Source organism: Anopheles funestus, chromosome 3RL, assembly GCF_943734845.2.
Source record: "Anopheles funestus chromosome 3RL, idAnoFuneDA-416_04, whole genome shotgun sequence".
NCBI lineage: Eukaryota > Metazoa > Arthropoda > Insecta > Diptera > Culicidae > Anopheles > Anopheles funestus.
The window spans coordinates 52,034,680-52,045,948 of NC_064599.1; the positions used below are offsets into that span (position 1 = coordinate 52,034,680).

General features: G+C 43.5%; 2 protein-coding genes across 6 annotated transcripts in view; one reads left to right on the forward strand and one right to left on the reverse strand.

Moving 5' to 3' along the window:
• The window catches only part of LOC125767227 (uncharacterized), a 133,898-nt gene that overhangs the window by 34,309 nt on the left and 88,320 nt on the right, over positions 1-11,269 (forward strand). The gene's annotated exons all lie outside the window — the stretch shown is intronic.
• Positions 1-11,269, reverse strand: part of LOC125767221 (uncharacterized) — an 82,365-nt gene that overhangs the window by 26,086 nt on the left and 45,010 nt on the right. The window lies entirely within an intron of this gene.

Genomic DNA, 11,269 nt, shown 5'->3' on the forward strand with positions numbered 1-11,269 from the left:
CCCGTGTGTGTGCGTTTACTTCGAAGTTACATTATTTTTATAAACATTGAACGAATGAAATAAAGAAATGAAAATGAATTTCAAAAGCTTTAGTTCTGAAATATTTCATGAAAAATTTCAAAATGACGAACGAAAAGCTTTTCTACCACAAACGAAATATTTCATTATTATGGTGCATTTGATATAATTATGGCTCGTTTTATGTCATCCACGAAGTCTTAATATTACTGCTGTAAGTGATGCTTTAAGACCGATATCAGATCGTCTTATATAGGTCTTCGAACGGTCGGATATCGGTTTTTGGTTATCTGGGAACACAATTGCCCGACTAGCAAAGTGACTGCTTTTTACAGGGGTGGCGTATGTAATGGCATGGAAAACGGAGGGAAAAACCGGCAAATTGTATGTGAAAGGCTGACAGCCATTTCTGTATAAAAGAAATACAAATCTGTTGTAATAATATTTGCAAGCCCAACATGGCACCCAAGGGACATAGAGATGCGCAAATCTAATTGAGCTCTCCATAATGTGGTGTTAACGCTAGACTAAGAACGCAGAATAAACAATAAAGGTCAGGATGAAATGGAAACAATTCTAGTCAAAAGGAAACCAGAATTTTTAAAATCCTCTGCTAAAAAATATTAGTTTGGCAACAAAAAAACACATCTTTCTTGAAAGTTTCATGCAAATACGAAGAGCAGATCAAAAGATATACGCTTTGTAATCCGAAAAAACGAAAACTCTCATACAAAACGTATGGCCTACCCGGGTAGGCGGTTGTAGATATAAGGAGTATCAATCGAAAAAAAATATTTAAAAAATGTTTAAAATAATTTTAAAAAATTTCTTTTTGTTCATAATGGTGAAAAACATTTTTTTATGCATTTTAAAAATTTCAAGTCTGTGTGACTTTCCCATAAAACAGATATTAAGAAATAAAAATACAAAACTTACCCAGGCAGGCGGTCATTGATAATAGGGTTAATGCGTTGTGTTAGTTTTTTCCCTTCACTCTGCTCCACTTCACTCCACTTTGAATTGAAGTGAGGAAACAATACTTTCGGTACATGTTGTGGAAACTTCTTCGTTTTTTTATACGACGATGAATACAGTTGTGTAGTGTCTTGAGAATGCACGTCTTATTAGCCCGGTGATCCACAAGCAACTGAACTCTTTATTGTTCTATCGTTTATCAGTTCTCTACAAACATACCAAGGTTTCTATAACTAAGGGGGATTCGTTTGCATCTTATTGTTGGCAGTACAAAACTGGAAAATTGCGGCCCGTTATCCGCAGTAATAGACAACGGTAGGCCAAATTGAGCAAAAATTGAGTTTAGTCGGTTTATAGTCTCACTAGAATCTATCTTCTTCATTATTTCTACCTCTATATACCGACTGAAGTAATCAACCACTACTAATAGTGAGTGACCTGTTGCTAATTGTCCAAAGAAATCAATGGCTAGGTGTTGCCAAGGTGTTCTGTTGTCAGTGTATGTAGCAATACCGCACTGATACGGGTATGGATCCGAAGCCTCTAGAAGGATAATATAGGCACTCCATACCCTACTCCGATTCAATACGTCCCCGTCGTACAGAATGGTTACATATCTCTCCAAATATCTGAGCTTGGGTATACGGGGAAACCCAACCTCTTGGGAAGATGGGGTATATGGCTAAATTGAGCGGAGACAGGGACAGCCAGCGTCCGTTCTCCATGTTAGGGGCGGCTGGATGTCCCTTCTGTCCTGGCACCCTACGGGACTTTAAACAGCTAGGTTGCGTAGGCCCTCCGACGAGACAGGGGATTGGGGGAGAGGCCTTGCAAGCCACCTCCAATATAATTGCAACGAAAAGTAACCAAGACATTTCGAATCGGAATAACGGATACCAACCCACGCAACTGAACAAGGACTACGATTGGAAACTCGAAATTTGGCGGTGCAGATATCCTGACGGTGGTCAAAGCCGGAAGGATACGATGGCTGGGGCACGTGATGAGGATGCCGGACTCATGCCCCATCAGGAAGGTGCTCGTCAGCGATCCGGTCGGCACGAGGCGGAGAGGAGCACAGCGAGCTCGTTGGCTGGATCAGGTAGAGTCAAACCTGTCGGAGATCGGATGCAGCCGTTGATGGAGGACTGTAGCCCTGGACCGAGTTTCCTGGAAACGGATTGGCGACCAGGCCATGTCTACACGACGTGCTCGACCGTGAACAGGCCAGACAAGAAGAAGAAGAATTGTTTCCAAGGTGCCGATGGTAGTTCTCTGCGTTTCATTGGTTCTGGAGCAGATGGTGCGGAGACTAACACACATCCACGACAATTCCCAACAAAACTTTCCGCCTGCATGTCTAATTTTGGCCACCATACTTTGGCTCGCAGCCGTTGTTTCATGATGACCCTCATGAGCCAGCTGTAAAATCCGCGCTCGTAACGAAGACGGTATAACAATTATGTTTCCTCCCAACAGTATTTTCCTCGAAAAGTACAATTCTGTAGCAAATACTCTGAATATACATATGTAGATGTAGAATCATCTTCTGTCCATTCTAGTGATGGGTTTTCGGAATCGCACCCACGGCTCCGAACCGCCTCCGAGCATAGCAACTCCAGCTCCGATTCCAACTAGGTTAAAACCACGATTCCACCTGGAGCCGTCCGGAGCCGCCCGGAGCCGTTGGAGTCGTCGGAGCTGCTAGTTAACAACGATATAACCTAGATTAATGCTTTATCAGCAAATTTTATATATTCTGATAAAAATAACGCTTTGAAATGAAACATTTGCTTACTTACTTACTTCATAAGTATAACATAATATATTAATATATTCATAATATTTCAAATAGATTTTAAGTATCATCAGGCGAGTAAATATAGGGGAGTAAAAAATGCATTATACGAAATATCGAATTTCGTATAAGGCATTTATTAAAATAAATATTTTAAGTACTTAGGCATGGAAAACGTTTTCGCAAAGGATTTATTTATGTTCTTTATTTTTTAATTATTTTAGTATATTTGATTATTTCCTTTCAAAAAAAAGGTTTTTTCTATTATGAAGTAATTAAATAAGCAAATGTTTCATTTCAACTCGTTATTTTTATCAGATTATATAAAATTTGTTGATTGAGCAATAATCTAGGTTATATTATTGTAAACTAGCGGCTCCGACGGCTCCGGCGGCTCCGACGGCTCCGACGGCTCCGGACGGCTCTGGATTCGGAGTATTGCACCTACCTTCCTTTTGATAGTCTTTCTCATGAGCTTTTGTTAGCTAAACTATCCAAACTGGGCTTTGGTAAGGCAATAACTGTCTGGCTATCTTCTTACCATTACTGGCCGTAACGAGACAGTCATCCCTGCGTACAGGAATTCAAAAATGTCAAATCTTCGTGTAATTGCTTCAATATTCTGGTGATAAAATGCGGTTCATTTTGCGTTCTTGAATACTTTCACTTGGCCGACACACTCTGGAAATCGTACCATTTGTACCATTTGTTGAGCCAGGCTGCTACGAAATATTTAGCATCGTCCTACCGTAAACCATTGTTTTGAGCATTTGACCGTATCGATTCACATTTCGATAAGTCGAAGTAGGTTTAGATTTGTACAACAATCAAAAAACGAAACCAATCCTAGTGAACGTGCAGGGTTGGTTGATTAAGCTTTCATATAGGGCAAATTAAAGTTTTACTACAATGGCTTAGAAAAACAGCTATACCAACACTGCAGTAACGCTGCGTTACTGCACGAGTAGAATTTATATAGCGACTAGATTAAACTCGGGGCCCGGTAGATTACAGGGCTACGCACGGAAACTCCAGGATGCATTGAAATACCAGGGTGCATGCCAACTCGGGTACCTTTAGAATGAAGAGCGCCATGCAAAAGGTTTCATTGTGAGGAAGTGCAATAGACATGAAAAGTTGGGACCCAAGCCATGGAATTTAACGATGATAACGATATCCTTTTTTCTATCATGTGGAAAACTGTGGAAATGAAGAAATAAAGCAACCAATTAGATGTGTGTGTGTGGGTGTGTGTGTGTGTTTTTTTTTGTTGACGGGGAGGGGAATCTTCGAAAGACACATGGGCTCCCAACTTAACTTCCATGTAGTGTGGGATTCATCAATAGATGCCTACACAGAAATGTAGAGACACACCGCAGGAACAGGGGACACGGGATTGCAGGATTCCAGGAACACGCGTACCACCAACGAACGAACACTAAACGCACCTGAAAGAAAACTAAACCTGACCACACACAACTTATCTGCTCAACGCACAAACAAAAAATGAAACGCACTTAAACGAACTAATAAATAGAATAAATCTGTACCCTACCTAACTAATATCACTGAGATTTACACAAAAAGGAACGCACTTATAAAGGAACTAATGTAATGATCTAAAGGATCTTCGCACTAACACACACACTAAACACAGCGAAAGAAAAACTAACTAACCTGTAGCTAATGTTAGAACGCAAACGCAAGACGCCCTCAGCTAATATTACGAAAAAAAGGAAACAAAACGCACTCTATCGGAACCTAGGTGCCTAGAATGGTGCACCAGGTGCACTAACAACGCACTGTCGCACTTAGCTAAACTTTTTAACAAAACGCACGTTAAACGACGCAAAAGGTAAACTACCAACACACGACTAAGCTTAAGACTAAACGCACTAAAAACTAGAGGTGTGCTTAAAGAATCAGAATCGTACGGTTCGTTCAGTTCATTGCAAAGAACGAACGACCTACGTTCATTTGATCAAGGTACAACAGTTCTTCAGTTCACAGTAGGTCGTTCAACGAATGAGCGACCTACCCGTCGAATTTAAGAACGTCCAGTACTAGTAGGTCGTTCTTCTCGCCAGTTCTTCAGTTCAAAGTAGGTCGTTCAATGAATGAGCGACCTACCCGTCGAATTTAAGAACGTCCAGTACTAGTAGGTCGTTCTTCTCGCCAGTTCTTCAGTTCACAGTAGGTCATTCCACGAATGAACGACCTACCCGTCGTTTTTAATAACGTCCAGTACTAGTAGGTCGTTCTTCTCGCCGTCACACTTTCAGAACGAGATGCATAGATACGCAGAACGTTCTTTCTACCGCAACAAAAAATGAACTGCACTATCACAAGAAACTCTAGAAAGACAGAAATACATTGCTAATGAGAAGCTTGTATGCTCTTTCTTTCTTACATTCGCATTGTCCTAGATATCCCAATTTGTGAAACAAGGACAGGTACATGACACTACATATATGTGCAATTTCAAACACTTAAACAAGTATATTCGTTCGTTGGTTGAGTTAGTATTTTTGACGGTTATTTTAAAAATATTAGAACTTTGAATGTATTGTACCCTTGATATCAAGAATGTTGGTAAGACGGTGTTCGTATTGGTTATATATCTAATTTTGATTTAGAATTTTTGACGGTTATTTTTAAAGTATTAAAAATCTTTAAATGTATTGTAGTCTTGCTATCAAGAATGTTGGTAAGACGGTGTTCGTATTGGTAATTTGTCAAATGTTTCCTGTATTGAACTTCACTTCGCTTTGAGTCTGTGAACAGTTAACTGTGCATTGAGCTGCGTTGAATTTCTGGATACAAACGAAATAAATTATAGCTACGATACGTTAAAAGGTAATATTATTGAAATAGGATGATAGAAAAGGTTCAAAGGATATAATAAACCAATTTTTCAGATCTGATGGCGCCTATAAATACCACAACCAGCCCTATTTGGGATCATTTTACCCAGGCGGAATCGGGAGCGAAATGCTTTTACTGCCTGAAAGTATTATAATAAAAAAAAGTTGCAGGAAGTAAATGAATGACACCCTTTGATATAAAAAAAATAGTTGTTAAATGCTATCTTTTTTAAATTAAACACAATTTTTGTACAACGTATGCATTATTTGTCTTTTTAATACAGTTGCTTCAAATCTATTTAAAGTGAACGGAAGAACCACGATTCACGTTCAGTTCATCTAAATGAAAGAACTGGTTCGTTCACGTTCATATGAAAGAACCGAATTGCCCAAGCCTACTAAAAACGCACTAACACTAAACGTACGCAAATAATAATCAGCTAAGCTGTACAGGAAAATCTTCTATCTTCTAACCTAAAAGTAGCTTAGAGCGCGATTAAAAAAACAATCTTAAAGTTAGCAAACTGCAAAGAAAAAATTTCGAGCAACGGAAACACAACAAATTGTTTGATAGTCGCAATGAAAATTGCAATCAATCAATATAATAAATATAATAATATAATAATATAATATAAGAGGGAGGTTCTGTGTTTGGCAATATTCTAGTACCACATTACCAAAGGTGCAATCATATATCCTGGTTCGTTTCAATCAGTCCGTGTTTTTGCGTCATCTTGTGTAACAATGAATACGGCAAGTAAGTGTTGTTGGTTTATTAAAATATTGGTTTATTGTTGCTCGCATATATCGCATATCATTCACCTTCAACATCATCAGTGCAATGTGTTTTAATACGGCTTGAATCACGGTCCGTGATGCACCCAAAATGTCCAAAATGTACCGTGTATCGTGCCATTCGCTTGATCCATTCATGTGTGTGTGTGTGTGTGTGTTTTTTTTTTGTTTTTTTTTGTTTTACAAGGAGGGGGAATCTTCGAAAGACTCCGCATGAACGCATGGGTGTTGACATGGGATTTTTACCCAGTAAACCCCCTCCTTGGGCCATATGCCCTTCCCCATGGGTTCACCTTTCGGTATGCTTCGTGAGGAAGGGTTATGCATTAGCATCGCATCTACGCTATTGCACCATGGACCACATTCGCGAGACAGAAGGACAGTTCACGAACATAGAGTACTTACGACTGACGGTACACTAATGAAACGAGCACTAATTTTGACACAACATAACACTAACGTGAACACTGGGATGCGGACACTGTCTACGGCACAGCAAACGTTTTTCAAAGTCGACACTAACACGAACACTAACACGATCAGGATCGTCCGAGTCGTTGGTCCTCCTTCCACCAGTACTGCAGCTTCGTTGCCATTGACCGCATGGCGACCTCAACGGCGACCCACTGCTCTGCACTCTTTAACATCAATCCAACGAGATTTGATTTGTTAATCGCTGCTCCGCACTTTATGTTGAGATCACATCGCTCTTCTGTGAACCTTTGACAGTGGAACAACACGTGTTCCGCTGTTTCCTCGTCATTAGGGCACGCTGGGCAGCGCGAAGAAAACACTTCACCGTGTTTTCTTCCCGTCCATGCTGCAATATCCGGTATCAGCGCGTAGGTCCATCGCCCCTTGGATGAGCTATCCCAATCGGACTGCCACTTCCTCATGGAGATGGCCTTAGCAGAGGATCTAGACAACCCGGCGCTTGATTCACCCGTACCTCTATCACACAGGCAGTCTTCCGCCAAGACTGTGCATATAGGCATCATACCTGCGATCACGCAAACTGCCGGATATGAAATCGTCCTATACGCACAGATCACTCTCATTGCTAACAGACGATGCACCCTGTTTACCATATGCTGGTTCTCTTTTACTACCAGAACATGTGCCCAGACCGCTGCATTGTAGCGCAGGCGCGAGTGTGTGTGTGTGTGTGTGTGTGTGTTTTTTTTTTTTTTTTTTTACAAGGAGTTTAAAATCTTCGAAAGACACCCACAGTGGGGGACATGGGATTTTTACCCAGTAAAAAACTCTCCTTGAACCCTGTGCACCCTCCCACGGAATCACCTCGCGGTATTACTTCATGGGAGGGGCAGTGCTGTGCACTTAGTCTACTTGGTACGTACTAGCAACATATAACACTCTCGAGCACATGTAGGTTTTACACTGGACGGTCACACACGCACACACAAACAACACAACACTTCACACTAAACACTCAGGCAAGACCATGCATCTGGTCTTCTCTCCACCACCGCTGCAGCTTTGTAACGACCTGGCGCATCATCGTCGACGCAGCCTCCCACATATTGCTGTTCTGGAGCATCAGCTGCACCAAGTTTGAGTGCCCAACCTCCGTATCGCACATGTCGTTCAGCTGCTGACGTTCGGCGATGAACCTTGGACAGCCGAACATGACATGTTCTGCCGTCTCGTCGGCGTCCGGACAAGCTGGGCACCGCGGCGAAGACGCGTGCGTAAACCTATGCAAGTAGCTCCGGAAGCAGCCATGGCCGGAAAGAATCTGCGTGACGAAGAAGTCTACGTCACCATGCGTCCTTCCAACCCATGCCGCAACATCGGGAATCAGCGAATAGGTCCATCTGCCTGTTGTTGAACTTGACCAGCTGCTCTGCCATTTCTGCGTCGTCTCTGCCCTGATGCGTTTCTTCACAGCTGCAGTGAGAGGTTCCCCCGCACGTGCCGTCCGGAAATTCTCCAAGTCCTCCTCAAGAATGATGCATAGGGGCATCATACCCGATATCACGCAAACCGCATCGTACGAGATGGTACGGTAAGCACTAGCAACACGCATGGCCAATCGCCGATGTACTCTACGTACAGTATTCTGGTGCTGCTTTTCCGACAGAATATGCGCCCAGACTGGCACACCATATCTTATAACGGATATGGCAACGCTTGCGTGAAGACGTCGTATGCTGCTGCTGGGTCCACCTATGTTTGGCATGAATGATGCCAATGCATTTGCGGTCTTCATGGCTTTATTGCATGCATCATCTAGATGGTGCTTGAATTTCAGCCGGTCATCGATTCGAATCCCAAGGTATTTGAGATTCCTGACGGACTCAATGTGCTCTGAGCCCACCAGTATCGATGCCTTCTGCACTTCCTTATGGCTGCTGATGAGTATGAACTCTGTTTTCGCGTGCGCAATTTCTAAGCAGGCTGCTTTCATCCATTCATCGATTCTACCGACAGCATCCGTGGCTAACATCTCAACCTCCTCGATGGATTCGCCGGTGACTGTTAACGCAATGTCGTCTGCAAAGCCGGTGAGCTCAGTTTTTGGAGGAAGAGCGAGGGTTAGTACTCCGTTATACATGACGTTCCACAGGGTGGGACCAAGAACTGATCCCTGTGGAACTCCGGCTGTAATGGTGGACGTTTTAACCCCCTCGCCTGTTTCGTACTGCAAAACGCGGCCGTGGAGGTAGCTCCTCAGCACCCTGCACAAATACGGGGGAACCCTCATGTTCTCCAACGCAACTGCTATCGCCTCCCAACTAGCGCTGTTGAATGCGTTTTTGACGTCTATAGTGACGACTGCACAGTAGCGAGCACCACACCTTTTCCGACGAAACGCTGCGTTGCCTTTCTCGAGCACCGCCAGTACTGCGTCAACCGTTGAGCGCTTCTTCCGAAAACCGAACTGGCGCTCAGAAAGTCCGTGTTCGCCTTCCGTGTATTGAACCAAACGATCCAGAAGCGTCATCTCCTGAACCTTAGCCATGGTGTCGATGAGACCCAACGGCCTGAAGGCTGACGGGTCACCCGGTGGCTTGCCCGGCTTTGGTATTAGAACCAGCTTTTGCTTCTTCCACAACGACGGGAACTGCCCAGACAGGAGAGTGGTCTGCAGCACGGTTTGGAACACTGCCGGATACGCTTTCATGGCCACCATGACTGCCTCGTTAGGAAGTCCATCCGGCCCGGGTGCTTTTCCTGGTTTGAGGATCCTGAGGATCTCGTCGACTGTAATCGGCTCAGGTTCGGACTCCGGGACTGTGAACGCTGGGTTTAGTACCGGAGGGTTGTGCGTCGGGAACAATCTTTCGATGATGCTTTTAAGCACAACAGGGCAACGCTCGACGGGTTCATGTGTTCTGCCTTTCCCCATCAGCTCCTTGAAAGCAGAACCCCATGGCTTCCGAGCGACTGCTGCGCATAATTGAAGAAAGTAACGCCGTTTGCTCGACTTAATCTCTCTCTTTAAGACCGACCTAGCCGTAACGTAGGCGTCTCTCAGCTGCAGTTTTCGTTTCGGACACCTCTCACGTTGCATTTTTCTGCGGGCTGCCAAGCAATCAGACCGGAACTTCGCGATGGTAGAGTCCCACCAGTAGGCAGGAGTGCGGGAATGACGGGGTGGCTTTCTACGGGGCATCGTGGCATCACACGCCGTGGACAGAGCAGCTACAAGATCTGGAGCATTTCGAACTATTCCAAAATCGCCGAAGTTAAGCGCTTCCAAGAAAAGTTCTTTGTTGAACATCCGGGTTTTCCAGCCTCGCATATTGTTTGACGGAACCTGCAGTGTTATGCGCTTTTTCCCGATGCTATACCGGACAACTCGATGATCGCTCAGGGTATACGCATCGCTCACTCGCCAGTTTAGGTGTTGCGCCAGGACGGGACTACAGAACGTAATGTCGATAATCGACGTCCTGTCGTTCCTGCTGAATGTAGGAGTGGAGCCAACGTTTCCCAGGACAACGTTCAGCCGGGCGAAACTCTCCAGTATCGCTTCTCCCCTGTTGTTCGTGCGAATGCTCCCCCATTCAACGGCCCATGCGTTAAAGTCTCCGGCGATGATGTGTGTGTGTGTGTGTAACTGATGTTTAGTGTTGTTGATTGAAATTGTAATATTACGCACTGTGAAAAGAAAATGCCACTATCAACATCATCACCATGATCATCATCATCATCATCAGTGATGATAAGATAATAATAATAATAATAATAATATTAATTGAGATGATAAACAAAACAACAAAACTACAAAAACAAAAGCAGCTCGTGTGCTCGGGCGGATAGGTGACGGCGGATGGGCGGATACGAAATGGGCGTGAAGAAGAAGCGTGCTAGTGCTATGCGGCAATGGGTGAGCGGAGAAGCGAGATGGAGCGAGCGTAACGCGGAGCGTGACGTTTTTTGACGTTTGAACAAACGTTTAATATAGGAGATAGATATAGATTTGCGTCTTAAAATGTTTCCAGTTGTATTTTTCTTCTCATTTGCTATTGGCCTATGTGTCCTCCCGAAGGGATATACATGATAATCTGCGATTATTTTTAATTGTTCATCCTGCGATTTTATCCACCTGGGCGGAGTATATACGACAATTTCCATATCGGATATACAGGGCTATTATGAAACGCAAACATCTTTTCAAACGTCACACAAAGTTGCCTTTCGTATTATGACTTTCCGTTTGGCTCTCCGTTTGGCACATTCAGACGTTTCAAAAATCAATGATAACTTGATGACAAACGGAAAGTAAAAAATTTGCATTACTTGTGCCAAACGGAAACCCCGTTAGAGAGAAAATTTTCCGTCAGCCGAAAGC